Consider the following 24,551-nt stretch of genomic DNA (forward strand, 5'->3'; position numbering starts at 1 on the left):
TGGTATTGATTTGTATGTAGCAAACTTGTTCATCATGTGTGACCCAAATTCTTTAGAATCAAGATCAACATTTACTCCAACTATATATGACCAATTTGTCATGTTCAGTAAGGACATTACATCCCATTTGCTACAAATTACACACGATTTGTGTTTCAATTGATTGATAGTATTCTAAAGCTATCTACAACTTTATCATAAGTTTTCTTAGTGTATCTTCTTTGTGACCCTTGATTCCTTAACATTGTAAAACATTTTTGAAGACAGAATGACTTCCCATGCAACCATGTCATCTAGATCAGTATTAACTATTTGATTCCAATCACCTAGAATTTCTTTCAAGATATCTACTTTTTGATTCAATGAAGCAATCAAGTCAGGTAACATCTCTTCAATGCCTCAGGTACATTCAAGAACTTTGATTGTATCCTTGATGGCATGAACACCTTTAGAGATGACCTCTCCAATGCAAGTCTTTGTTGCTTCAATTATTTGTCTTTCTTGAGGTGTTTGAGATGTGGTGCCTACGTGTTGTGAAGACTGCTAGTGAATGACCTCATTGAGACAAGCAACTTCATGCTTAAAATGATTCTTCTTCTTCCACAACTCATGGTTAGTTTTTGACACATTGGCAAGTGCACCTTGAGCATCATATTGACAACTCAGTTGTGATTGTTTACCAAGTTCAATTTTGGTGAAGATATAATTTGGATGTTAAGTTCTTTAGTTGGTTTATATACCAAAAGTTCAATAATATTTGTATACTTACTCTTTTTCAAAATGTACTACAATCCTTGAAACAATCCTGTCCTTCATAAATTTAGACTTATTTTTCTTGATAAAAAGATTGTCTAGAGGTATGACAACCTTTCCACTTTTCATAGTGATCTTACCTAGCCATGTAGGAAAACAAAAATCCTCATCTGATGAAACAAGGATAGTGGCCACTATAGACGTTGATCTTGATTGTATTTCCATTGTGACAATGCATGCTTCTTTCTAGACGACTATATTCATAGGTGCCTGATGAGAAGATTATGTCATGAACAAATCAAAACTAGTCATTCAAGTATCAAGTTGGGAAACTTGATCCTCCATGAGAGCTAGGAAAGCTTCAAACACATTTCCCAAATTTTCATACAGCTCAGCTATGAGAATAGGAGGAGTTGTCAAAGAGATAGGAAATGTTGATGCACTCACCTTTGAAATGGAGATGATAGATGTAATAATTGTGGAAATGAATCCACATCATTATCTATATCATCCAAAAAAGGTGTTTCTTGAATGGATGGACCTTGAGTGTTTGTCGATCGTAGACGAGAAATTATCATAATATCTCATTCTTCATCATCATCTTCATCTTCATCTTCCTCATCAAATTCTTTTTCAGATTCCTCCTTAGATTTGTGCTCAAATTCTTGAGCCTGCATAGGTACTTGAGAAGATTCTTGAATTGATTTTGATCCCTTTTCACCTTTAAGCTTAAACATGAGAGATTTAACCGGAATTAAGGAAAATGCCCCATCTTTCCTTGTAATCTCTACTTGATTTATCTTTCCAATTGGTCCAAAACAATAATAATCTGCCTCGAGCTTAGGATATACTCTCTTGAGGCAATTGATTTTCAGCCACTTTTTAGTATTAGCCAAGATGGATTAAAATCTATCAAAGATAGAAGCACTTTCTTTCTGTTGCTACTACACGGGAAAAGGACACTACTTGTCAAAACCTGCTCAATGATATTTTGGATCAAGAATTTTACCATCATCTTTAACATGAAATTGGGTGGGATCTCAATCATGTTAAGTCAATGATTTGTTGCAATACGAGCCTCTAATAATCCATCTTCATGATGTCCAACTTTGTGTGCAAATTAATCCATGTGTCCTCTATAGGGTGAACGTGAGTGAATGCTCTTTTGATCTTTGAGTGCATTCCTCAATAATCAAAGTCATACCTAGCTTTGAACTTCTTCAATGTTGTAAGTTGAAGTTATGCCTCCATATTTTTTGCATTGTAAACTAAATTGATCATATATTGACCAATCACCAAGAGCTTAGCTATAGTGATATCAAACCCTAGCCTATGTTGAGTATTTGGGTACATTTGCATCTCCATCGGTTGTTTGGCTAAATCCATCGAAATGATTTTATCAATAACATATCTTGGCATAGTATATGGTTCTCCTCTGAAATATTGGCTCTCAAATAAGTGAAAGTTTGAAACTGCAAAAAGATAGCATCTAATTGATATACCTTATTCCAAGCTTCATCTTATACTCTCTTGATTACCAATTGTTTATCAAAATAACTCCTGAAATATCCAAAAAATGCATCTTGGACTCTCCTATAGTAGTAAACGTGTTCTGTGTCAATGTGATTTGATCTTTCTAGCTCCAAATTGGAATTTGAAGCCAATCCACTTTGGTTGAAAGTCTAGAGAAGGATCCCATAAATGCAACAATGTAGACTAGGTATAAATTCATGTAAAATGGTGCTAACATTCCCATATTGAGGAATTGTAGTGTCATACTAATATGCTTTCCTAAGAAAATGGGTTCATCGTTATCAAAGATTTGAAACATGAACTTGTACATCCATGGTTCAAAGTCACTAGACTCTTTCAGACCACATAGCCTACTAAAGAGAATAATCAAATCTTTACATTATGGCTTGAAATTATATCTGTGAATTATTTTGGGTCATCTTGTGGCTTGAAATTAGATTTCTTCTCATTCCTTAACTCCAAAGACTTCTTTTTTGACATATCTACACATTCCACACTCTGAGAAACTTAGAATATTTGTTCAATAACCTCAAGATCTAGGATAATGATAACATTACCATATGCATCCTTGATTTTTTTGGACTAAGGATTGAAAATTTTGAGCACATCCGAAGATAAATTCTAGTTCTAGGGCATCCACAGGGAAAGTAGACACCACATGAACGTTACTTCTTTTGATGTGTCTCATCTCTCTATTTGAAGGATTTTCAACCCTTTGCAAGAAATGTCTATGTGTCCAATCTTTATGTCGGAAACTTGATCCAAAGGTGATGAAACCTAAGATATAGTTGCATGGGCTAACTCTTTTTAATATAGGTACTTCATCTTTCCTTTGGATTTTGTAGATGTGAGCATTTCTTGTGCTACAACATGAAAAACCCAAAGGGTGAATACATCATCTAAAGATATGGACTCCATGAGGATATTGACAAAGATGAATCTATGAAAAATGGCGGGTTCAGATTATTGATTAATAACTCATGGAATTTATGCAATAAAATAAAAGAGATAAATGCAATTGGTGAAAATGGGACTTAGGAAGATGGAATTCACATGGATAAGGATGAGCTTTGCATGAATGATGACTTTGGTATTTAAAGAGACCTTCTACCAAAGTTGGATTCTCTGGATACAATTACATGTAATCATGAGTTGATGTAAACATATAATTAGGTTTAGAGGATGGAATTACATGTAAGTGAGTATGGAGGTAGTTACATGTAAATGTAGATGGAGAATGAGATTACATGTAAATGTGAATGGATGTATTTGCATATATTGGAAAATAGATATAATGTACTTTGGCATGTGTTGGTGGAATATGAAATGGTGAAGAATGCTCTTGGATTCTTGGGAAATAACCTTAGCTTTTCAAAAAGAGAAAAACAAAATAGAAAGCACAACAACCAAAAACATGCGTAAAACAAAAAACAAAAACATACCTTTGGTTTTTTCCTCAAACATAAAAATTACCAAGTTTCTTTCCTATGCAAACTTGAATTTGGAATTTGGGGAAATTCTAAGCACTTGAAAATGAAAGTTTTCATCTTATTTAAATAAGATTTTCAAAATACATGGAATACCTTTGGACAAATTTACAAGGATGAACCAAAATATGCAATGAAATAGCAAAGGATTGAAAATTTCAACTTACTTGGTGATCAAAGAGCCAAATGTGGAAGATTAATAGGTTTGAAAGAATGCTTCTCCTCCAAATTTGAATCTTCAAACAACTCTCTTAACCTTTTCAAAGTTTGTAAATGATGGCTTTGTAAATGCAAAAGCCTAAAAATGTGATCTCAATACTCCAATGTACAAGACATTTTTAGCAAATACCTTGTTTTTGGACTTTTAAAGCAAAAATGTGGTCTCTAGATGCAAAAAAAATGAAACATTTTTTACAAGGGAATGTAGTAAAATGTTTCACAAAAGCAATGACATGCATTAAAATGCCAAAATGCCTCCTATTGAGCCCCAAAACATAATCTCAAAATTTCAAAATTTGGCCTATTATATGTAATGAAAAGTGACTTTTTAACAAGGAAATGCAACACCCAATGCATGATAAGGCATGAAAATGCAAAAATGCCTCCTATTGCATGGATTTCATGCTATGAAATGAGAAAATCTAGACAATATTGGCAAAAATATGCCCTTGAAGACCCAAAGTATCGGCATTTTTTGCTCTTGGAGGCAAAATTATGGTCTCAAGATGCAAAAACATGTGATGGAATACCCAAACATATCAAGGACCTTTACATGTTTTAAAATGCAATCTATTTGGTCTTTTATGTAAATCACACTCTTGGATTGCTTTTGCATGTTTTAGAATGCATCCATTTGGAGTTGAGAGGCAATTTGGGCCTTGGAAGAAAAATCATTGCCTCCCCGTGCATTTACATGTAACACTTTAACATGTTAAAGACCAAGTTCATGTAAATCACATTCTTGGAGGACTATTACATGTTTTAAGTGTTCAAAGTGAATTTCTAGTGCAAATCACACTCTTGGAGGCTCTTTACATGTAAACATGTAAATGGGTTTGAAAGTTGTATTTGCACAACTTAAGTGATCAATTAGGCACATGTTTAATTAATTTTTGAGGAAATATCACTGAATTGGGTAAAAAATAACATTTATAATATATAGTTAATATATTATGTGCAAATATAATTCAAAAAGTAATATTTAACTTAAATGTTTTGAAATAAAACATAAAGTAACTCAAAAATAAATCAAACTATATAGTTAATAAATTCACTTAAGTGAAAATTTTAAAAAGCAAATCGACATGAAAATATAACATAAAGTGCTCTATATTCACTAAAGCGATAAATTTAAGTGATAAAGTAACTTCAAAAATTACAGTGAGTTTATGTTATATTTTTCAAAAAGTGAATGTCAACATTAAAATACAAAATATCATTTTATGCAATTGCATCCGGAGAGTCCGCCTTTTGGACACTAAAATGGTCATAACTTTTGACTGCCAAGCTCGATTAAGCCCTAAGATATACTAAATTGAAGGGAAAATCGAAAGAAAGGGTTTGAACAAAACTAAAAAACCAAAAATAAACAAACACACACTCAAATAATTAATAAGAAAAGGGACATTGAAGGCTTCATAAATCAAGCATAGGCTTAAGAACAAGAAAAAGAAAAAGGAAAAAGATATATGACAAATAAATTCATTAAACCAATTGGGGTCGATTAATTGATCAATGTTATTCAATTAAATAATAAATTAAACTTAGAGAAAAGCAAAGCTAAGCTTAAAAAGTTATGTATATTGTTACCCACATTTTGTGGTGACAAAATGCAGGACAACAACTGGCTCTGTCTGGGAAATATTACTCATTTATTCTTGGAAATAATGAGTGACATAAAATATAGTTCTCTAAGTGCCTTTATCCACTCCATTGGGTTATAGAGTCAAGCAACTACCACAAACAAAACTAAAATTAAGGGACCCTATGACTCAAAAAACAAAAAACAATATAAAAGGGGTACTTATTTGATAATCATTGGAAGTAATGTTTCACATGTTTTCCATTGTAAGGCAGTGGCATATTTGTTCCATCATGATATGCAAGACATAAACTATTTTCTCCTACAATATGGTGAATTGTGAAAGGCCCTCACCATAGAGAATCAAGCTTTCCATGCATTCCTTTTGGTTCTCACATTTTGTCATAGAGTAGGACAAGGTCAACAATTTGAAATTCTTTGTTCTTGGCATTTTTATTAAAATGAATCCCAACTTGTTATTGGTGAGTAGCAAGCTTATCAACCACCTTCTTTTTTTTCTCCTCTAATTGTTGGAGAAACATAATTCTCTTATCTAGAACATCTAAATAAGTTTCATCTTTTATGGCTCGTGTCAACTTAAGAGTAGGAAGCTCTAAAGTTATTGGAATCTTAGCATTGGTCCCATATAGAAATTGAAAAAGTGACAATCCAATTTCCTGCTTTAGAGTAATTATGTCAACCCACAAAGCATCAAACAATACCTTGTGCCAGGTTCTTTGATTTGATTCAATCAGCTTCTTCATGATAGTCACTATATTCTTGCTTCTTGATTGTGCTTGACCATTACCTTGTGGGTAATAATATAATGCATGTGCTAGAGTGATTCCATAATGAAAACAAAACTCAGTCACTTACTTGGAAGAGGAAGAAGCTCCATTATCTAAGAAAAAATATTTGGAACACTAAAACATGAAATGATGTTTTGTTTCAAGAAATCACAATTTATTTCTAATGTTGAGCCTTTTATAGGAATTGCTTCTACCTACATGGTAAAGTAGTATGTGGCTGCTAAGATATGAGTATGACCCTTGCTTGAGGGTGGATTAATACTACCAATGAAATTGATTCCCCACATATGAAATGGTTCTTCGATCACCACTAGATTCAATGGCAAAGCAACAAGCTTTTGTTTACCTAAAAATTGTTGACACAATTTACATTTTCTCACCCATTGATATGCATCTTGAAGAAGTGTGGGCCAATAGTATTGTGCTCTTATAATTTTGTGTTTAGTGACAAGTACTGGTAAATGTCTACCACAAGATTGATTATGAAAAGAATCCAAAATCGTACTTGTTGGCTCTTGTCCACACATCAAAGAAAAGTTCCATACATTGCCTACTTGTAGAGACCATTCTCCCATAAGATAAAGCTAGGAGCTTTTAACTTAAGAGTCCTTCATTTATTGTATGTCAAATGTGAGAGGCATTCTTTGTAACTAAGATAGTATTCCATATCAAAGTACCCATCATCTGTAGTGCTAACAAACAAAATAGTAGGAAGAGAAGAGGAATTTAGATCTTCCACTTACAAGAGGTCATTTTTGTTAGGAATAAGGTGTCTCAACCTTGTATAATTCCTATTTTTATTATTTGTTTTGCAAAATGTATTTCTTGCAAATAATGTTGATGTGTCGACATCTTGAATTGTGTGTAAGGAGATCATGACTAAAACGGTTATGACGGATTCCTATGACACGTAAGAGATATGTTAGGAAGATTCAATGATAGGTGAAGACATGTGGCAACTAAGATATTTGAGTACTGTACACTCTACCCCCATTTTCTCAGAGAATGGTAAAACTGTAATACGGTTTATCTTTGGGAGTAGCCCGAAAAGTGAAGCGCATGTTATAAGTGTTTTTAGGGTTGCGAAGAGAAGTGATGCGAAAAAGGTGTATTTTTGGTACTGCGAGTAGCTACTGGAGTCTTCTTTTGTTGATGTTGAACTTGCATTGCAAGTGTATTGTAACCTTGTGTTGAAGATAATACATTGTGCATGTTCTGAAGGGGTGGGGTTGTTTTACCAAAAGGTTTTTCCCCACCGAAAAATCCTTGTGTTATGTGTTCCTTTCTCTGTCTAATTTCTGTATGCATGGTTGGCTACAATATTGTTGTTTACATGATATTGAATCTGTAAGTGTAGAATATTTTAATAGGATTTGCATCATACTTTCCTTATGAGATTAGTGTAGGAAAATGTTTCCACACCTGAGTTTCCTTACAAATCCAAAGAAAAGAATCATTTGCAAGTGTCTTTGAGAATTTATAGTACAAATATCAAATTCTTATAAGAGTGTTTAAAGTACTGGTACAGTCTCCCTATGATGATTCCAAGTACAAATGCTTATAAGAGTGTTTCAAGGTTGGGAACCACTTCAACATCCTTCACATGGTTTAGAGGTAATGTCATTATGGTAGAGGCTTCTATAAGGGAATGAGCCCCATGATTATGGAATTTACATAGAAGAAAATATTGCTTCTTCAACTCTTTACACTCAACTCTTCACTGAAGTTATTCTTCAATTCTTTGCATATGCAATTTTATCACCTTGGAAAATTGTATTTGATCCTGCTAGCTAGGAAAAACTAATTGTTCATTTTTTTGTACCTAATCTAATGATAGTTCTACATGAATTTTTAATCAACTGGTCTAATCAACAACTAGATCCATTTAACTAGTTATGGCTAGTTTCTTTCTAAAACTATTTGCTATGATATGTTTTTGTAAAATTTCTTGTGAACTCTGCCCATTTTTCCTCATCTGCATTATTTTTGTGTAGGATCTTGAGGTAAGTCACTTAGTATGGGTTGAGTGATTTTATTTTTTTGGATTTTTGAATATGTATGTCGTTGGATCAAATTTTTTTGTTGTGTAGCTAAGGTGTAATAAGCACCCTAAAAAAGATCTCTAAATATAGATGTTCAAAAGGAGATATAAAGAGATACCTATTTTGAAGGAAAAGAAACCAACATTTACATACCTTTGAAGAAAATTGCAAAGCTAGGGCATGAAAATGAAATGGAAAAGCAAGGGCTCAACATGACAACAAAATCATAGAGCAAGGGCACAACATGGAAAAAGAATTGTAGAGCAAGGGCACGACACTAAAATTGCTGAGCAATGGCACAACACCAAAATCATAAAGCAAGGGCATGACAACAAAACACAAAGATCACAAGGGCATGACAAAAAAATCACAAAGCAAGGGCATGACAAAAAAATACAGAGAAATATCACAGGAACAAAATGCACCACACACATATGCATAATCATGAGGCTCATTCCCTTGTAGAATCCATAACCTAGTTAAATATACATATATATCAACTTAGCTAATTAGAAACTAGACCCATTTAACTGGTTATGGCTTGTTTCTTTCTAAAACTATCTACTATGATAGGTTTTTGTAAAATTTCTTGCAAACTCAACCCACTTTTCTTGGTCTGCATTATTTTTGTGTAGGATCTTGAGGTAAGTCACTTAGGATGGGTTGAGTGAGGTTTATTGTTTTATTATTTGGATTCTAGAATATGTATGGAGTTGGATCATATATGTAATACGCACCTTGAAAGAGATCTCTCTGAATATATAAAGAGATATATATTTAGAAGGAAATATAAAGACATAGATGTTTACAAGGAAAATAAAAAAATATTTACATACATATCTCTTCTTTCCCTTGAAGAAAATTGCAGAGCAAGGGCACATAAATCACAAGCACATGACATGAAAATGAAATCACAAAGCAAGTAAACAACATGACAATGAAATCATAGAGCAAGGGCACAACAACAAAATGCAAATATCATGAGGCCACACCAACCAAATGCATTGATCACAAGGGCCACAACAATGTTCACAACTCTCCACCCTCATTCAGAGCTCACCATCTCTTTCGTGCATAGCTCTCCAAAATCAAAACAAATGGAAAATGATTTTTTTGTTTTAAAAAAAAAAAATGCTTGTAAGGGCATCACAATTATGACTTAGACATTGATATTCGATGACATTGACAATAACTGTGACAAAAAAATGAAAATGACCACAAATTACACCACTGTCACAAATTTCCATTGCAATTTGACCCCAAATTTTGTAGTACCAACTTGTTTGCCATCACACCTAAGATCTTGAAGATGGATAGGAAGTAGACTTGCATACCTTGGAGAGTAGATTTTAGGAGTTGTAGTTTACCCCCATGACTATAAACTTTCCACCCAACAAGTTTTTTCTTAGTTCTTTCCAAGATAAAGTCCCAAAACCTAGACTTAACATCCTTGACCATGAAAGGGAGGCCAAGATAGGTAGAAGGGAGATTAGCAAGTTGGTAGCCCAGGATTCTCATAATCTTGTTTTGTATTAAAGAAGAAGATTCTTCTCTTTTAAAGGTTAATTTTCTGACCAAAAGTAGCTACATATTGATCAAGCAAACATTTCTAATCTTTGGCTTCCACCACCAAGGACTCACCAAAGAAAAAGGTATCATCCATGAGCTATTGGATAATAAAGGGGGTGAGGGTTGTAGTTGGCTTGATGCCTTTAACTTTGTGGTCATCCACCAATCTTTGCATGTTCCTTCCCAAGACCTCAGCAATAATAATAAACAAGTAAGGAGAGATCTCCCCCCACCCTGCCCAATCTAAGGCCTTTTCTAGGACCAAAAAAATCCCCCAGAGTGTTATTGACAATAACATACTAGTTAATAGTTCCCACACATTCTTTGATTAAATTGATGAATTTGTTATTGAAACCAAAGCTAGAAAGAGTTTTATACAAAAAGGACCAGTTAACATTATCATAAGCTTTTGAAATTTCAAGTTTCAAAGCCATACCTGCATGCTTACTCTTGTCCATAGAGTATGATTTTATGAGTAGATATGACACTGTCTGATATTTGTCTTCTTGTGACAAATCCCATCTGATTAGTACTGATAATTTTATCCAATATAGTCTTAATTATATTCACCATAATTTTGGAAACAATTTTGTTAAAGGTGGTGTAGAGGCTTATAGGTTTGTATTCATTAATTATAATAGGGGTAGTATGCATAGGAAACAACATAATATAGTTTTTATTGTACTTTCTTAACAATTTACCAGTCTTGAAGAAATCCCTAGCAGCCCTGGACACATCCACCCCCACAATATCCTAGAATTCTTGGTAGAAGGCCAGAGGGAAGCCACCAAGACCTAGGGCCTCTGAAACATTCATGGAGAACACTGCTTTTCTAAATTATCCTGCCAAATCCCCATCTAGGAGGTGTTGATTATCTTCAAGAGTAACTACTTTAGTATTTTTATCCCTTTTCCTTAGCCATTGTACTCTTAAATGCTATTTCCAATGAATTATTAACATACCTATGGAAGAAGGAAGTATTTTTATTCCCTTCCCTCAATTATTGTTTGACTTATCTACTTCAAACCTTATATTTTTCAGTTAGAATGGATGGATTTGGTGCAAGAACACCAACTTGTTTAATGACAATAAAAAGCTAATTTATTTAATGAATGTAAACAAACAAAAATGTCAAATTTGATTGCAAATTATTAAATTTAGCTTGTAAGTAGTATTCCAAATTTTGTGGTTTATTTGGAGATGTTATCACAGACAATAATTTCGCTATTATAAATGTAATCCACTACTTAGAGCAAGGCATTTTGCCCACCAAGAGGAATAACATTCCTTGGGCTTCTATGTTTGGTAACCATGGCAACATGGCATTTGAATGGCTCGAGAAATGGTTTGGAAGCTTGGGATTGGCATAATGGAAAGCATTCAGTGTCTAGATTCTTCATTGGCCATGTGTAGTGTCAAATTTGAATGTGTACTCATAATTTCTACAAACTTAAACTTTGGAGTATTTATTAGAAATTCAATGTCCATGAATGTCTGTGACTCTATATTTTTCTTATTCATTTTTGTTCTTAGTCTTGGGGGCATTGAACATAGTTTTCTTTATTTCAACCATCAAATTACCTAATTTCAAAAATAGCAAGAAAGTTACTTCAATGTCCTCCTTACCACTAAATAGGAGGGTTTATTCTGGATGGAGATCACAAGGAATGGAATTGAAACAATCAACCTCATTAATTGCAAAGGGGAAGATTTTCCTGGCACCCTCAAAAACTTGTTTATTTTTTCAAAGATTTAGAATCAATGATTTTTTAAATGTATTTCTATGCAATATAAAATTCAAAACAGAAGCTTTGAGAAAGACTCATAGACAGAAGCTACAAATTTTATTATGTTTTTAAGTTATTGGGAGTACGTATCAATTATTACTCAAATGTTTTTAAATTATTGATTAATTGACTTAGTCAAATATGTAAATTAGGAACTAATATTTAAACAAGAGCTCTAAAGTAAGAGTCGGCTTACTGCAATATATAAATGAAAGTAAAAGTCACTAAAAAAATCAAGAGTGAAAAATTAAAAAGGTTGTATATATTTATGTAAAAACATTTAAATAAAGAATTGATTTTAATAGTTATTATTGATCATTTAAAGTATAAACTTTATAAAAAATAGAAAATTAGTAAATCTTCAATTATTTTATAATCAAATTTTATTAAAGATAAAATTTATGGAAACCTTAATAATAACAAATATTTTATATTTAGTTGGTAATTAGATCATGATTATTATGAATATTGCTAATTATAAAAAGAAAAAAAAAACCAAATAAGTGAATTAAAACAAAAATTTGTAATCAAATTAAAGAAAATTCAAAAAAGACAAAATTCTTTTCATAAATACTTCAACCATAACATTTAATTGAAAAAATAAATTGAGGAAGATTTAGGCATTATTATCCATACAAAAAACTTAAATGACACTTAAATGACAAGTTCCAAGTGTTATAAGTTCATTTTTACTTAAACATGAGAGAAAATGAAAAGATTGTCAACTAAATGGACATAGCCAATAGAATATAGTATGAAACAATCGATTAATACAAAACAATCGATCAAAATTATAAATAGATGGAACTAATAATTGTTTAATTCTGATATAAAACTTCCCATCATATATATTTTTAAACTATTAATGGGAAAATATCAAACAAATAAGTAACCATTTAAAAATAAATTGCTTCATGCCTAAGTCAACCTTCCAATTAAAACTAGCAATCATACCTTAGTGTACAATGGGTACACCATAGAGCTCTCTCTCTCTCTCTCTCTCTCTCTCTCTCTCTCTCTCTCTCTCTCTCTCTCTCTCTCTCTCTCTCTCTCTCTATATATATATATATATATATATATATATATATATATATATATATATATATATATATATATATATATATATGGGGGAAGGAGGAAGAGGATGAGAGAAAAAAAAGATTGATAGAGATATAACAAGGATTCATGAAGGGACATTAGAAAATCAAGAAGGATATATATATATATCCTCTTCCCCCATGTCCCACTCTGTTTGTTTCTCTATATTTTTAAATCTCCATATCTCTCTTCTTCTCAATCTTTAACTCCACACCTCTTTCTATCTCCTTACTCATTTGTATCACATTCTTTACTTCTATCTCCTCTATATATTTATGCCATCCCCCTTTTATATATCTATTTCCTTATATACATATCCCTCTCCTCTATATCTATCTATGTATTTCGCTTTATAAAATTAGACCTATCTTATTATTTTTAAAATCTTATAAATTAAAATAAATACAAATCTATAATCTATAAAGTTGAGACCAATTTTGTATCTCCACTATTAAAATAGTGACATGGAAATTTATAATCAATATCTAATAGATTAGTAGACTATAAGAAACTTTGTAGGAAGAAAAGTATTGAAACACTACATATAATAAGAGAAGAAATGAATGAATAAATTATTTGTTAGTAGTAAATAATACATAAAGTTGTAAAAGATATTTATTTCAAAATGAAGTACATGAAGAGACTAAAAGGTAGTTAATATATGTACTATTTTCAAGTGCTTGACATTTATGTCATTCAAGTGAGAATGGAAAATTGGTTAAAGTAAATAATGAAAGAACCTATAGTTCTAGAAAATCATATGTATTGGTTGAAGGATTTGTGTATGATAATGCTGTGAAATCATTTTCAACCAACATACAACTTTTGAATGCACACATGGGGTGGATGTAGAGTGTTGTAAGTTCATGAACTCTTCAAGTGGATGTGAATAACAAACATTTTTTCCCCTCTTTACATTTTTAGTTTTTAAACTCAACAAGAACAAGGAAAACTAAGGTGACTTTTCATCATTTTTGTAGGCAATTGCTTTGACTTGTCTAAGTGCACCATTGAAAAGTCTTGTTTCAACCCACAAATTCTCACATAGCATAACTTCATATTCACTACATTAAAGAGAATATTTGATTGAAGTTGTTCTTCATCTAGATTTGACCATGGTAATCCCTTAAGTTTCTCTAGAGTAGATATCTATACATAAAAGCATGTGCTTATTATGGAGAAACGCCATCTCATTTATTACAAATATATATAAGAAAAAATAAGAAGATCAATACTACTAATTATATTTTTTTTAAATAAGTAAATTAAAGCAAAAATTAGTGATCAAATTAAAACAAATTTGAAAAGATAGTTCTTTTCATAAATCTTTCAACTATAATATTTAATTGAAAAAATAAAGTGGAGAAGATGTAGGCACTATTATCCATATAGAAACTTAAATGACAAGTCCAGATGTTACAAGTTCATTTTTACTTGAACATGAGGGAAAATGAAAAGATTGCTAGCTAAAATGGATACAATCAATAGAAAATAGTAGGAAACAATCTATTAGTACAAATCATCCAAACTATAAATAAATGGAACTAAATCTAATATTAAATTTCCTATCATATTGATGGACAAATTTTTTTAAAATAAGTAATCATTTAAACACAAATTGCTTCCAATTAAAGTAATTCATTCCTAAATTGCACCAACAAGAATCTCAAAATAACAAAATAATAAAACAATAAATTGAAGAACATTCTCTTGTCATATTGCAAAAAAAGAAGTTGCCACACTCTACGAAACAAGTAGACGATGAAGACAAGACATGAAATTAATCTGTTGGAGTAAATACATTAAAATTCTGCAATACATTATTTAAATGTTATTTTTTCATAATATATTTAAAAATTTTGATGAAAATGATCTCTAAGAAATCTAGTCCAAAAATAGCTGCATTATTCAATATTTATTCACTACTGAGTATGAAAATCTATAGTGGCGAAATTCTGATCTGGAAATCGTATATCATTAACAAATCAAAATAATATGTCAAATTTGAAAATACAATGACTGTACTACACCGAATATATATCATTAACAAATCAAAATAATATGTCAATTTTGAAAATACAATGACTATACTACCGCGAGTGTACTCAGACCAATAAAAAAAACTTCAAGCAACAAATTTATTTTCAGTTTGAAATGATTGATTTCATAAATTTTCTCTTTCTTTTGTACCTTAAAAGATTAGAAAATTGAGTTCTACCACTTTATTATAATAAAATCCCTTCTAGAAAGTTCCTCTTCATCTCATCTCATGCTAGATTTGCAACAACTAGGGTTCAACTCCAGTCGAAGAAAAAATGCAAAGTCTAGCCCTCTTTTAGGGTCGGCTTGGTGATCTTGTGCACAACCAATTTCTTGGCCTACCAAATATCTCAACTACAACTATCCACATGTTCAGAAAGGCTCTCGATCTCAGTGATAAAACTCTATTTCTTTTTCTTGATATCATCCATGGCAATTTGTAAATCATCTTTGAACTTCAACCCTATCTCCATGCTCCTCAAAATTGAGTTGATTGTGATCTTGAGGTAGTCCACAAGATCCCTAATAGTTTCAAGATCTTTCCATACCTTGACATGCTTAAGCTTTCTATCTAATTTATTCCATTTCACATTGAGTTTCTCTAGCATCTCCATGTGCCCTTTGTAGACTAACTAAAAATGTAGAATAAAATCTTTTGGAAAGGGTCTTTCTATTGGATACAATTGTTCAATTGTGTGTTGTCTTTGATGTCACAAAAATGTCATATCAGTCATCAGATAGAGTCTACCGAGCTCAGATGGTTAGCAAGGCAAAGGACAGAGTCTACCAAGCTTAGATGGTCAACAAGGAAAAGACAGAGTCTACTGAGCTCAGATGGTCAGCAAGGCAAAGAATAGAGTCTACCAAGCTTAGATGGTTAGCAAGGCAAAGAACAGAGTCTACCAAGGTTAGATGGTCAGTAAGGAAAAGAACAGAGTCTACCAAGCTCAAATGGTCAACAAGGAAAAAGGCAGAGTCTACCGAGCTTAGAAGGTTAGTAAAGAAAATTTGTAGTGTCTACAGAGTAGACAATTGTTATCGAGTTTTCAAGGTTAATCAAGGAAATTTAGTTATTACCAAGCTCACTCAATAATCAAATAGAATTTTGACAAAAGCAGTTCTTACCGAGCTCTCATGGACAGAGAAGGAATTTAGTTCTTACCAAGTCAACTTGGTAGCCAAAGGATTTTGTAGAAGTTGCAATGTTAATCGAGTTAAGGCGGTTAACTCAAGAAATTTTTGGAAGCAGTATTTATCGAGTAGGGTCAACTAGTAAAGGATTTCATTGTTTTGTGAAATAATGTTTATTTTTTTAAAGTAATATTTATAGCTGACTAATGTATGGATTATTGGTAAATGTAACATGAGAATGAGCCAACTTGATAATCTGAATGGTATAAACAAGAGGTCAAGTTGCAAATTCCAAGTGTGGAAGTGGAATTAATGTGATATGAGGACTGATTATTGTGGAAGCAAATTTGAAGGATGATCAGAGATCATTGAGGAGCAACAAAGCCATATTTGATTAAGGAGGATGTAATGATGCAGAACAGAGACCTGTAGTTAGCAAATTTAGTTGCATCTTGTTCAGGTCAGTTCATTGTTGCTTTCTCACAATTGTAGTAGTGATTTCAAATATCTTAACAGAGTTGGTTTAACAACCATTTTGTAAATCCTCTAATAAGGTGACAATTTAGTTGAATTTTTCTAAAGACCTCTAACAAGGCCACTCCTAACAAGGTGATTAAATCCTCTAACAGGGTCACACCTAACAGTGTGTATTGTAACCTTTAATAGGGTTGGCTCTTAACAGGGCTTACTTCAAAAGAGTGAAAAATTGGTAGCTAGTTACTTGGTGGTTTTTCCCATATTGGGTTTCCACATTAAATCTGGTATCTCTTGTGTTCATTTTGTTTTCAATTGCATGCATGTTTGCTTGAAGATAAGTAATAGTTTAATTTATCGAGTTACAATATTTTTGTTATGTTTACTGAGTATCAGCAGTAACTAGATCTTTAAGACATCTAAGGGATCTGTGGATTATTTTGTGTGAGTAACTGATTCACCCCCCCTCCCCCCCCCCCCTCTCAGTTACTCTATCTTTAATTCCAACACTTTTTGCATTTTTAAAACTTTCTAGGTCTTGGAGAATTTTGTTGCATTGCACTTCTCCAGGAGGGGGTCCTCCAAGCAGAATGTGTCATAAATAAATATGTATTATTAGTTGATTTCCGATGGCCTTTCTCAGGGAATTTTGCAGCATTGAACAAAAATCTAGTGTCTTCAAGCTGTTATCTAAGTATTCTTCTACTAGGTCGAACAACTCTCGATTCTCCCAGACATCCTCCTTGTTTTACAAAACAAGTCTCACAACTTCTTGATCTAGTACAAGAAGACAAGAAGTAACCTCTTTTAATGAATCCAAAGAAAGGCTCTGAACTTGTACCCCATTAGCCACAACCTTTATAGCTTTCTTTGTGTGAGCCTGCACAACATTATTAAAATCCTTTATATCCGAATCAACCTTGTAGGCCTCCTCGTAAGCACTTAAGTCAATCGTATAATTTGCATTTGCTTCTAAATCTATATCTAGCATAGAATTCTCCTCAGATCCCTTGCTCATTTGACATCCCATCTCCTTCCAAACCCTAGAAAACAAATCAAACAATAGAAAAACCTGATACAAAATCCCAAGCTCAAATCCACTAGCTATCAAAATGAAACCCTAGTGTACAAATTATTATTGAAAATAAGAAAACTATCACATTTATGTGAGCATTCAAACCCTCAAAGAGGAGCACTTTGCAAACCCTCCAAAAATATGGCAATGGTTAAAATGTAAACCAAAATTGTAATGCCATGCCCCTATGTGTCCATCTATATCATATGATATGTACTATATGTTGTACCATGCAATTACCTTTATAAAAAAAAAGTCTGACATACGACATTGAAGTGACACTTTTAGTTTAATATTTTCCTTTCCCTTATTTAAATACATTTATAATGTTTCTAGCTAAGTTTCTTTAAACATTTACTTGTGCACATAATTAAATATTTTATTTTATTTGTTTAATTAAATTTGTAAAATTTTTATGTATAACTTTTAAATTTTTTATTTATATTAAATTCAACCAATTGCAAATTAAATATAGCTTTGGTTATTTTTTCAAATTGTAAATCAAATAATTTTAAAACATAAAAATGTTTTTATAAAATATTATATAACAATTACAATATAAAATCATATTTTTGTACATATTAAAATCAAAGAAATTTATGTAATTGAAATGTCCCTTTTCTAATTTTACATGATATTTCCAACCTTTAATCAGATCTTTAAGATCAAACAACTAATATCACAAAGATCCTCCAAATTTCTCAAGAAACCCCAAATCGGGTATGCCAGAAATTGTGCCAAAAGCTTCACAGCTTCACCAATTATTAATAAATTTGAAAGTGGAAATTTTTACAGAAATTTCAGTAGCATAACAGCCTACAAAATGACATTTCCAGATCCGTATGACCTTTACACAACAGTTCTCAAATGTAGGACAAAAACTATGCTCATCGGGCTCTCGAAATTAACACAAAAATGCCCGGAAACACCACACAACACTAATAAACTATCTCAGAAGTTTAATCACATCCCAATACATATATTTAGCTCTATTTTAATAGCTTAAAGTCTAAAATACAGCAGCAACCAAAACTGATATGAAATGCTCAACTTAAAACACCAAACTCATGCAAAAAACACACCCAAAAACCCACAAATCTACACTGTTCAGCACAAAGGCAAACTCTGTATGAGCATGCACATGGAATGGCTTCAAACTCCTGTCCTTGGCCTTCCTGGAAACCTGCAAACTCCCGTTCTTGGGTCTCCCTGGAAACCTGCAAACTCTCGTTCTTGGGTCTCCTTCTCCACAGGTTTGGCAGCCTCTGAAGAATAACAAAGAATGAGCAAAAATCAAGTTCTCCAATCAACCCAAAATGCCTCCAAACCCCTTAAAAGAGGGCATAACTGTAACTCACATCCAAGAGAGGTTAATGAAACATATTTTAATAATAATTTTCATTTATTAGTCCAACGGTTTCCAAAGATTAACCCCCTTTTTCTGAAACTTCACTTTCTTGGGCCTGCTTGCCTTAGCAAAGATTATTATTTTTTAATTATTTGAAAAGGGGACATGACAAGTCCTCCCCTCCCAAACATTTCTTGTCCTCAAGCAATGGTTGAAAAATAAACCAATCAATCCACCTGGATCCCAAATGTAGTCATGAACTATACTACTACCAATTAACACAGGCTCCTGCAATATCCTCTGCAATATGACCAAGAGGAATCCATAATCAAACTGACAATTATAGCTCAACCAAACTCCGAAATCACCACTACCACAATCAAAAACCCATGAGTCACAAACTCTTAGAACATCAGAACCCAAGCAAAGTGGACAAATCAAACTACCAACACAGTAAATACCATCAACGCATCCCACTGGCCTATACAGAATGCACAATCCAACTCTGCAACAATGGTGAATGCTCTCGAATGAAACTATACCAAGTATGGAGAATCCACACACTGTAAAACTCTTGTAGTCAACACAACTTTGCAAATCACCGGCCACTATCTCATAACCATAACTACCATGCACCCCTGATGGTGAAAAGCCATCACAAGATAAATAGCAAGAATTGGAACCCAAACCAAATCTTCCTGCCATCAACTCCTCAACACAAGGATCAAATGCTAACTGATGTACATACCTTGAAATATAATGTTGATAAAAAAAACCAACCTTAGTCAACAACTCACCATGAACAAGTGATACAACCCACTGCGACTGATCACCAACTAAGTCAGGAGATGTCATAGCCAAAGGAGTAGAATCAATAACAACACCTGCTGAAGCATCACTCTGAAACTCCTGCTCTAAGTCATGTATTATCAAGCTGTCAACTGTAGAACCTATCGCCATGTCATGCCCATCACAACTCTCATCTTGAGGCATCAAATTGTCCCATAACTGATGATAAGCACTAGGAACCAAAGCACATCTCTGTATCATTATCTCATCAACATGGTCATCAAAGGTAAATTGATGAGCATACCTCACAGTGTAATGCCGATAGAATGCACCAATCTCAGTCAATGGCTTAGACTGTAATCTAGATGAAACTAACTGCAATTGATCATTAACCATGTTGGAACTAACTACTACCTCCGAAGATATCACCAAGGGAGTAGTGTTACTAGTAGGAACCATGCCAACTACCGACTCACCAACATCACACATGATCTTTGATAAATCTCTAGTCTCTGTGCCATCAATACTAGAGGCCACCACCATGTCAGGCATACAACAATCTGCTACAACACCCAACTCTACTGAACCTAACTCTAGTGGGAATGAACCTGATATTCCAATGTTAGTATCAAGAATGGATGCATCCCCATCTCCACTGTCTCTGACAACCTCGGCCATGGACATCCTCGGATCACCAAACACCACTGCTTGTGACTGTATAGAATCAGGTGAAGACTGTAGTCGCTCTAACTCCATGGTCACCTTAGCCAAATGAAACTGTGACTCCTTGAAATCCAACTGTGTACTCTCAAGAATCTCAGAAGTCACCACAAGCTGCTCAATAAGCTCACTCACCTCATCTTCCTTGGCCAACAATGCATCATATGCTGTACTGCCCCACTTCATAAGATAATCTCTATCGGCTACCAACTGCATATAATCCTATCTCAGAATTTGGATAGCCTCCCATAAAGAGTGGAACTCTGTCAAGGAAAGATAACTGCCTCCCTGCTCATCACTAGTAGGAGAACCCCATCCATAAACTGCTAACAACTGACAAGCAGCATCGAAATGTTGGCAAGTGATAGCAATGTCTTGGTCACTAACTCTCAACTGATTAGACACATGATGGCACTGGCTTGACTGTCTCCTACAAACCTCCTCTGATGCACTGTCTAAAGGAGTATCATCAAAGTTACTAGTCTCTGGAGTATTACCATCCATATCCTGTGAATCAAATCTAAAACTCATATCAACATACGGAGTATCAAAAACATTAGCATTGCTGTCCAACTCCTCTATACCCAAGGAAACTAAGTCTTCAAAATTGCCCACTGCATCCTCCTGGATGTCATCAATGCCAATATGATCCTGGGACTCATCTATACACACTGCCAAATATGAAATATCATCAACACATTCTAGCAAGTATGGTCGACTGGATATATGAACAAAGCCCAACATCGGTGTATAAAAACTAATACCAACATTGGACAAGCTGCTAGCACAAGAAAAGACAACACCGTGCAATCTGCTAATCAAATCCATGATAGCACCCAAACAAACATTGCTACCAAAAAGTGTTAAAGATCTCCTGTCAACTGAATCCCAAATGCCAATATAACAATCTTGAGTCAATATCTGTAAACTAGAATCAGCTGGTAACTCAAGTAAAATCCTCACTTGAGTAATATGGCCAATACCAACTAACTCCACATACCTATCATGATGAGATAATGAAGTCAAAATACTATCTTCACTCACCTTCAGCTGGCGGGATAAATCATGTGAAGTACTACCTGCCTCAACCTCATGTGATGAAGCATCTAACTGTGCCTGGTACTCTTTCTCAGCAAAGTCATGAAAGCTCAATGTTTGCTCATCTCTACCAGGTATCTCACCATCCTGCACAACAACATCCTCATAATCATCATCTGAACCCACTACACTGTAGTCACTGCCTGTTGTAACTATACCATCCTGAATACCTATGGCATCACCCTTTGACAACCTGTAAACAATTGTCTCAATTTGAGTATCAAGTTGACCGTTACTATCAATCTGTGTAATATCGTTTCCCACCACCTCCTGTGGTAGAGTAGAATCTGAGACCTCTACCTAGCTATCAGCTAGTTTCTCAAACTCCTCATGCAAGTTCTTGGGAATTGTGTCATCTGTCCTGTGAGAAAATCTGCCAAATAGAAATCTAGTCAACTTATCCACCTTAGCTGGGTCAGATAACATGTCATTCATTATACAGTGGTGCTCAACCAACTATTTAGACATGTCATGGCTTATTTTCATAAGTTTATCTCGAATGTCTAAATAACCATCCTTTCTACTATTTTGACTCTGGCTATCAATTGTCCAAGATCGTTCCCTCCGAGACTCTTTACTATACCTGTCCATTCTGGATAAAGTAGAGTGTAACCCCAATAGGATATAACTTCTTCAAACACCAAGAACTAACATGCAAATGATTAGAAGTAGCATGAAACCATAGATTTGGACATGCAACTGATTAGAAGCAACATGCAACCACCAAATTATGACATGCAAGATCTGGGTAGTTGTCAAAACTGACATGCAAGATCTGGGTACTTGTCAAAACTGACATGCAAACTTCTACAACCACCAAATTCACCAAGAACTAACATGAAAATGATTAGAAGTAGCATGAAACCATAGATTTGGACATGCAACTGATTAGAAGCAACATGCAACCACCAAATTATGACATGCAAGATCTGGGTAGTTGTCAAAACTGACATGCAAGATCTGGGTACTTGTCAAAACTGAAATGCAAACTTCTACAACCACCAAATTCACCAAGAACTAACATGAAAATTATTAGAAGTAGCATGCAACCATAAATTTTGACATGCAGCTGATTAGAAGAAACATGCAATCATAAATTATGACATGCAAGATTTGGGTAGTTCTCAAAACTAAAATGCAAGATCTGGGTAGTTGTCAAAACTGACCTGCAAACTTCTACAAACCCTCAGGCTGGCAAGATCATGGCTCTGATACCATTGAAATTTCCCTTTTCTAATTTTACATGATATTTCCAACCTTTAATCAGATCTTTAAGATCAAACAACTAATATCACAAAGATCCTCCAAATTTCTCAAGAAACCCCAAATCGGGTATGCCAGAAATTGTGCCAAAAGCTTCACAGCTTCACCAATTATTAATAAATCTGAAAGTGGACATTTTTAGAAAAATTTCAGTAGCATAAAAGCCTACAAAATGACATTTCTAGATCCGTATAACCTTTACACAACAGTTCTCAAATGTAGGACAAAAATTATGCTCATCGGGCTCCCGAAATTAACACAAAAATGCCCGAAAACACCACACAACACTAATAAACTATCCCAGAAGTTTAATCACATTCCAATACATATATTCAGCTCTATTTTAACAGCTTAAAGTCTGAAATACAGCAGCAACCAAAACTGATATGAAATGCTCAACTTAAAACACCAAACTCATGCAAAAAACACACCCAAAAATCCACAAATCTACACTGTTCAGCACAAAGGCAAACTCTGTATGAGCATGCACATGGAATGGCTTCAAACTCCCATCCTTGGCCTTCCTGGAAACCTACAAACTCCCGTTCTTGGGTCTCCCTGGAAACCTGCAAACTCTCGTTCTTGGGTCTCCTTCTCCACAGGTTTGGCAGCCTCTAAAGAATAACAAAGAATGAGCAAAAATCAAGTTCTCCAATCAACCCAAAATGCCTCCAAACCCCTTAAAAGAGGGCATAACTGTAAATCACGTCCAAGAGAGGTTAATGAAACATATTTTAATAATAATTTTCATTTATTAGTCCAACGGTTTCCAAAGATTAACCCCCTTTTTCTGAAACTTCACTTTCTTGGGCCTGCCTGCCTTAGCAAAGATTATTATTTTTTAATTATTTGAAAAGGGGACATGACAGTAATATATATGTGAGTTTATTTATCTACTTTTTACTTCTTCTTTATTTCTATATATTTTTAGAAGTTTATATTTTATTTAGATTTTACATTTTGTTCAAAAAAAATTTAGGTAATGTATATTTTCTATATATATGTTTGATATTAATGAATAAGTTGAGAAATCTAATGGATTAATATTTGACAAATTATTATTAGTTGACAATAAATATTCAATTGTAACTTTTTAAAATCTAAATATATAGATATATAAATTTTTATATTATTATTTATATTTTTGTAATTTTATTGATACATATGTTTACAATGCATTTTTACATAAATATAGATTTTTATGGGTTAATAATTTAGAGATAATTGCAAACTATTTATAATATATAGAAATGTATAAGTATTTCAAAGTTAATTATTATATATTTACATATATTTTTAAATATTAAACTACTAATGAGATTGTAGATTTAAAAGCATACTCTTAAGTACTTTTAATCATTTTTTAGATTATATGATGTATTAGTTTTATGTTGCTCTATATAATATATCATGATTACTTATTAATTTTTGTATATATATATATATATATATATATAATGGATATGTATATGTGTATATATATATATGTGTATATATATATATATGTATATATATATATATATGGATATGTATATGTGTATATATATATATGTATATATAGATATGTATATGTGTATATATATATGTATATATATATATGTGTATATATATATATGTATATATATATATGGATATGTATGTGTATATACATATCCATATATATATATATATGTGGATATATATATATATATATATATATATATATATATATATATATATATAAACAAGTCATAT

At 33.0% G+C, this 24,551-nt stretch overlaps 1 pseudogene; it reads right to left on the reverse strand.

Moving 5' to 3' along the window:
• Positions 1-1,337: 1,337 nt before the first annotated feature.
• On the reverse strand, positions 1,338-17,554 carry LOC149551745 (UPF0496 protein At4g34320 pseudogene; annotated as a pseudogene).
• Between the last annotated feature and the right edge of the window lie 6,997 nt (positions 17,555-24,551).

Source organism: Cupressus sempervirens, chromosome 6 (genome assembly GCF_028749045.1).
Source record: "Cupressus sempervirens isolate cs-2001-9-10 chromosome 6, ASM2874904v1, whole genome shotgun sequence".
NCBI classification, from domain to species: Eukaryota; Viridiplantae; Streptophyta; class Pinopsida; order Cupressales; family Cupressaceae; genus Cupressus; species Cupressus sempervirens.